Source organism: Triplophysa rosa, linkage group LG10, assembly GCF_024868665.1.
Source record: "Triplophysa rosa linkage group LG10, Trosa_1v2, whole genome shotgun sequence".
NCBI classification, from domain to species: Eukaryota; Metazoa; Chordata; class Actinopteri; order Cypriniformes; family Nemacheilidae; genus Triplophysa; species Triplophysa rosa.
Genome location: NC_079899.1, coordinates 25,509,561 through 25,516,806, shown reverse-complemented (window position 1 = coordinate 25,516,806; position 7,246 = coordinate 25,509,561). Strand labels below are relative to the sequence as shown.

Here is a 7,246-nt window from a genome sequence, read left to right as displayed (position 1 = left end):
CGCACACACACACACACACACACACACAGTGTTGGGCAAGTTACTCTGAAAAAGTAATTAATTACTAGTTACTAATGACATATTCATTAGTGTAATTAGATTACTGTACAAATGACTCTCTCCAAAAAGTATTTAATTACTTATTACGAATTACTCTTTATATCCATCAACCTTGATTAGTTCAGTGATTCAAGGATAGACATGAAACGGCTCTTTTAATTCATTCAAATTAATAATAAATAACTACAGAAATAATTCTTATTAACTGACCAAAGTATACAAATGTGAGAAGGACACATTAAAGCATACATTTTAAAGTTAGACTTATAATTTTGATGTCGTTTCCACTATGGAATATATTACACAGTATTTACTTCAATTACATCTGAAGTAACTGTAATTAAATTACAGAAAAAACAAGAGTAATCCCTTACTTTACTTTCTCAAGAGAAAAGTAATTAAATTACAGTAACTAATTACTTAGAAACTAGTTACACCCAACACTGCACACACATTATAAATTTAAGATAAGTATTAGAATACTCCGATAAAATATTTTAACATGCTATTAAAACAAAACAGGGTTACATTCAGAAGTAAGCAAGTGGGTACAAAAGATGAGTCCAGATACCCCAACTTGCGGTCTTTGCACTTGACCACTTGACTACTTTCATGACGTATTTCCTGTTTTTGGCCCAAGTGTTCTAGTGGGCGTGAAGAAGTTCCCAAGTGAGCATGTAGTATTTTTAACCCGATGAGACACACTTAACAAGTGCAGACAGTGTTTCTAATTATGTGATGAAAAGCAGTCTAACAAAATACATAACTGTGGAGTTTTCACTTTACACTTTACGTTTTACTATGAAATTATATGTAATATCTAATTATATGGTCAAGTCAAGTCAGATTAATTTTTATAGTGATTTATTTGTATTGTATCAAAGCAGCTGTACCCAAAAAACAAAAGAAAGACACGTTAGCCAAACATAGAATAAAGATAGATATAACCTTTAAAAGTATGCGCTTTCTGCAACATCTCGCGACACCCGAGCAAAAAGTCTCATGATTTATATCCAGAGCCTGATGCATGATGGGATACACTTAGCCCTGAATACCAAGATAGTGTGCGTTAAGGCCACTGCACTTTGGCGTTTTTTAAAAACGCCAAACTCTTACTTCCTGTCGCGTGCACGCGCTCTCAAGTGGCTAAGTGGGGGTATTTGGACGCAGCCTATGACATGACGCGCACGCTGCCCTATACAGGTCACTGGGGGCGTGGCCATGCACTTGATTGGCAGGTTATTAAGCACTGCAGATGGAACAAGCCTGAAGCTCAAGGTCAAGCTTGTGACCCTGTGAAGGTCAAAGGTCAAGCAGTCTGGTCTATTAATATTGAGAATAAGTGCATTTACACAGATGTCTTAGATAATATATCTGTGATAATATCTCACAGTATCACACAAACTCTTTTTGCAGTAAGCATACCAGCACACTATATGAATTCTCCGCACAGAATAATCAGATCACGTTTTAGTTTGAATAATGAATCCACCGACTATTTTTTGGACACATTTTCACTTTTTTTGTGTGTTTATTTTCTGAGGTTTAAACCGCACTTTAAGGGCCAAATTAAACACGCAACATAACGACACCGACGTAGCATACTACAGGTTGAAACTGTCTCGCATTCTGCATGCTCTTCCATCAACTATTAAAAAAGTAGGATCTCCAAGTAGATATTGCACCAGTAAGCAGTGTGCAAGAATGTCATTTTGAAAAGGATTTAGTTATGCAGGTCAAAGGTCAGACGTTATAGTGCCTTTCTGATAAGAATATTTGAACTTTATTATTTAAAGGTGCAGTGAACTGGCCGTTTTTTTGGTTTAAACTATTGTCTGAGGTCTACTTATGACGTTCGTGTGGTTTTTACATTCGAAAACATCAAAATCAATAAGTAATGGGCTATTTTCTACTCTGGTTTTAAGGCCGGCTGGAGAAACGCTCGGTTTTTAAGGGCGTGCCGCATAGAAGACTTGGAAGTAAACGCCCACTGCTATGATTGGATAGCAGCTTGCGTAGTTGACTTAGTTGGAGCCTTCTGTGAATTTGGTTAGACACGTCACGTTACGTAACTTGATTTTACTCAAATTTACGGACTTATTTCCCGGATGTTTTCCCCACGTGAGCTGGAACGTCTTTAAAAATGAACTTCAACCATGCATTCCTACTGTGGGAATCCGAAGGAAGGTTATGCAGCGACTGTGGTCTTTCACAACCAGGCACTGCACAATATTTTGCGATCTTTAACGGCATGATGCTGACACTCGCTCTATCTGGTTCCGTGCAGCTTGTGTTCGGTACTGTCATGCGCTAACCAGTGGGCGGGGCTCGATAAGTAGGCGTTGATATTCTTCTGTGGAGGCGGTGTTAGATAGGTGCATTCCAGGACCTGGCGTTCGCTGGGCCTGGTGTCAATAACAGATGTAATCTCAGTAACAAGGGCGTTTTCAGGTCTGACACTTACAGGATGTTCACTTGAATACGATTCCCTCTTATATAATAAAAGCTCGGGTTAAAATGTGGTCCTAGTTCACTGCACCTTTAAGCTTTATTATTATTCTCATTATGTTGTCATTCGCATTGTTTTCCAAGAAGTGCTGGTGTAAAAGTGAGTCTGGTTACTGTAAAAAACACATGCAGTTTGAAATGAAAAGTTTTTCTTTGGCACACACACATCTCTCTCTCTCTCTCTCTCTCTCTCTCTCTCTTTCTTTATGAGTTGCAGGAAAACACAGCTGTTCTAACCACACGACTGCACAGACGACACACCTGGGACACACACACAGATGGAGAGAGAGAGATGTATGATCTACTCTGAGCAAGACAACTGCATTTAAACTGGATTTATAATATAACTATATAATATTTCATAAATATGGTAGTTTTTTATATGATAAATGATTTTATATATTTATATTTATTACATTGTATTTTTAACAACATGTAAGAGCTACAATGATTAACAAGCAAAATTCACAATTCAATATTTGCTCAAAACAATACAAATACTATGGCGGTAAAATGATGCCTTAAAGATTTGCATGTGCAAGAAGAGATCTGTGAAAGTGTGCGCAAGATTACAAGCGCAACACAAGAATTTTACTTATGATAACAGGAAGATGATGCAAATCTTGTTTTCCTATGCTTTTTTGTTTGTGCACACAAGTGTTGTTTTATGCTTGGCATGTACACTTTCACGAATCTCTCCTCGTGCATGCAACTCTTTGATGCATCATTAAAACCTTAAAGTGAATGAAAATCCTGTCATCATTTACTCACCCTCGAGTTGTTCCAAACCTGTATACATTTCTTTGTTCTGCTAAACACAAAAGAAGATATTTGGAAGAATGTTTGTAACCAAACAGATCTCATCCCCCATTGACTCTCATAGTATTTATTTCCCTACTATGGCAGTCAATGGGGTTGAGATCTGTTTGGTTACAGACATTCTTCCAAATATCTTCTTTTGTGTGAAGTAAAACAAAGACATTTATACAGGGGCCAGTTGCATAAACATAGCCGGTAAGTTAAGACTGTCTCACTGACTAGCAATTAGTTAAGAGGAGTAATAGGTCTTACTTTTTAGATTTTAACTAGACCAATCTACCTTTCTAGGTGACTGACTTAAAGAAGTTATGACCAGTTTTGAAGAAAACTATCTTCCAAACTATCAATACAAAAGAAACAAGAGCTATGTGATACAAATAAAACGTACAATTAAAGGAATAATTCTGTCATCATTTACTCACCCTGTTGTCATTTCAAACCTGTATGATTTTCTTTCTTCACAAAAGAAGATATTTTGAAAAAAGTTGGTAACCAAAAACCAATGTAAGTCAATGGGGACCAACGGTTTTCTGTTTGCAACATTTTTCAAAATAACTTCTCTTGTGTTTCGCAGAAAAAAGAACCTCTTACAGGTTTGAGGGCGTGTAAATAATGACAGAATCTTCATTTTGAAGGTGAACGATTCCTTTAAACCACAAAACAAGGCACCCGCTCACTCAGACCTGTTTTAAAACCACCACTTTGACTTTATTGCTCTCATGAAGATGTTCCTGTCATCATGAGGTGAACAGCAGGAGTTCAAAGGTCACCGCTGCAGGACATGTGAAGTGACTGCTATAATCTCAAACGGCCGGAGGCTTGTGTGTCAACACGTATTATCAAGTCATTCTCTGAAGTGAAGCAGCTAATATCATAAAAACCTCAGGGGTTACACGCCATATCTGTAATTAAACCTTATCACCCGGACCGAGTCGAGGATCTGCTCATTTTAAGCTTCTTTGCCCCCAGAGGCGAGAGTCGTCCTGACAGATTCGCTGAAAACAAACACACATCAGGATTATTTCAGGGGTCGGCTGACTCGCTTCAGCTATTTTATTGAAGACAGAGTTTTGTCAAGCGAGGGTCTGTAAACCATTAATCTCACTTCTTGCCCTCGGCGTCCGCTGAGTTAAACACTTATTTCTTTTCTTTGGCTCTGGACGCACTGAACTGTGAGTCCAAATGTTAGAGGTAATTATTACAAAACATGCCATGCGAATGAAGGTGAACTCACAATATCTTGATTCGTCCACTACTATCTATGACACTCCTGAATGTGAAGTAGTAAACACTGAACCTCTGTGGATATGTCAGTCTTTAGCGGTATTACACATGCTATTTCTGCTAATACGCGTTTGGGACTGCAGTAAACACTTTAAGTTCATTGGTACAGACTTGCTGGCTCAGGACATTTGGTTCTTCCCAGAGAAACTTTCATTATGAACCAACATTCATTCACACATGAAAACGAGTCACAAGTTATAAAACATAAAAGAAATTAATTCAAGTAAAAAACGATTTCGGTTTTGAAGTCCAGATAATAAAAAGAAAACATCTCCCTCGGACACTTTGATGTGGCCAAATGACAATGAGATGAAACTGGAGACCTTCTGAAACTCTGACAGTCATTGTTTTGTTTCTCTACAGACGTACGGCCTGCAGAAACAGCACAACATCCATGCACGCCCACGTCATTAACTCAAGAAAACTGTTGCGCAGTAAAAGCACGTCGTGTCATAAAAATTGCATTAGCATGTGTAAGCAAACCGTGATAATAAATAGGTAGAGTTTGACTTACTGACCACAATATAACAGAAACATCCCAACATTCCTCATTACCTATTAACTCACATAGGAGAAAATGATGACGTTCTGGAAATGATGGCATGACCGACAGAGGAAAACATCACCATCACATTCACCAAATGTTCGCTTTCTGTAACAGAGCTTCCCAAAACTTCAGAGCCGCCCAAAAACAAGCTACAAACCTCATTTTTTTGTCTTGGTATAAAAGAAAGATCTGTTTTATGAAGTATACAGCAACTATATCTATATATGTCAGAGCCGATGGCCTTGTGGTTTGAGCCCCGACATGTGGCGTAGTTGCGTTCCGGGCGACCCGAGTTCACATCCGGTCTCGAGGTCCTTTCCCGACCCCACCCTCTCTCTCTCTCTCACTGAACCGTATCAATACAAGGCAAAAACGCCAATAAAAACTATATCTATGTATACAGTAATACAATATTTACGGTAACTGGTCTGAAATACATTGGCACATTCCATGTATTTGAGAAGTTTTGCCTTCTTTCTGTGTTTTATAGTGTTTCTGAGATCTTCTCGGCAGACAAAAGTGAGTCATAAGGGTGAAGGTGTGAAATGATGATTTTCTGTGAACACAAACCTGACGGGCTGGTGAGAATCGCGTGGCCTCGGGCGGCACATGAAAGCCGTCGTCATTTCAGAGGAAAGAAGATTTCGAGTGGCCTGAGGCTACACAGCGGACGGCTTTAGAGGACGAGACATTTGTTCTCTCGCTGGACCTGTCAAAGGATTAATACATCAAACTGAGTGACGGCACAAACTCGCATTCACTTCTGGCTCACCTGAGACTACATCACGTCTGTCCTCGTTTGTCCATCGATCGTCTTTCATTCTGAAAGATTTCTGCCGTCGTTCGCTCTTCTGACTCACATTTCTTCGCACTTCAGCTGTGAATGTGTGAACATCCGAGGACGTTCAAAGATGTCACTTCCCAAAATGATAAATCATATCACAGCATATTATCACAACTGTTTGCGAGCATAGTCTGCAACATGGCAAAAGTCATGTGACCATTTAGCAAGCTATTGTTTCACATGAACCTCTCTAACGCGTGAAGATATCACGTGTGAACACAACCTGTGAAACAATTCTGCCAATTTACCAGTTGTCACATTTCATGTGGTTCTGGTCATTTTCTGATTTACTGTGTGATTACCAAAGCCGGGTTGTAACGGATTACATGTATCAAGTAGGCCTATACTTGTAATTTGAGTAAACTACATTTTAAAATACTCTAAAAAGCGATTCGTTGTCTCAACATCCATACTGTATTATGTTCAGTAGCTTCTATTTAAAAATATACAAATTTATACAATTTTTAGCTTAATTTAAAATCCTTTGTTCATGCAACACAAAAATATAAATGACAAGAAAAAATGGAATAACTGTTCAAATTAAGTAAACCTAACATACATTTCCAGTGCATTGAACCTAATATTATCAGTACAAATGCTGTGAGGAATACCCATAAACCCTCGCGCCTGAAACCTTTGATTATTCATGCTTTTTAAAAATAATAAGCACTTTTGGGGCATTTATAGAGATTTAAGGTGTATTTAGTATTATTGATGTTGTTTTGTTGTGAATAATCGTTTTCTGATTCGTGTTGGCTTTGTTAAGCACACAGACCCTGTTCAACCCATCGTATTTCTTACCACAATCAGAAAGACACACACCAGAAATGCAGTATGTTGTGTGCTTCTGTGGAGAATCATTCAATGACTGACATCAAATCAGTCATCAATTATTTCAATACTATTTGTAATAATTACATACTTCACTATGCTATACGAACATTAGAGTAAATGAATTAAATATTGAAGTACAGCCTACATACAAGTTTGAACTCGTGCTACATCATTTTTTAAGTGAAGATGGTCAAGTGAACTCATATATTTGTATAAACCAAGGGGCAATCTTCTGGTCTCTCTCGTGACACCAACACTGAAGTGACTAAAACTGCAATTCATCGACTGGCCGCTAGAGACTGGCTCCAAAACAGAGCAGAATCTCATTGAGCTCCACCCACGTCCTGCCT

At 38.3% G+C, this 7,246-nt stretch overlaps 1 protein-coding gene across 1 annotated transcript in view; it reads right to left on the bottom strand.

Moving 5' to 3' along the window:
* bmf1 (BCL2 modifying factor 1) overlaps positions 1–7,246 on the bottom strand; it is a 54,250-nt gene that overhangs the window by 13,036 nt on the left and 33,968 nt on the right. The window lies entirely within an intron of this gene.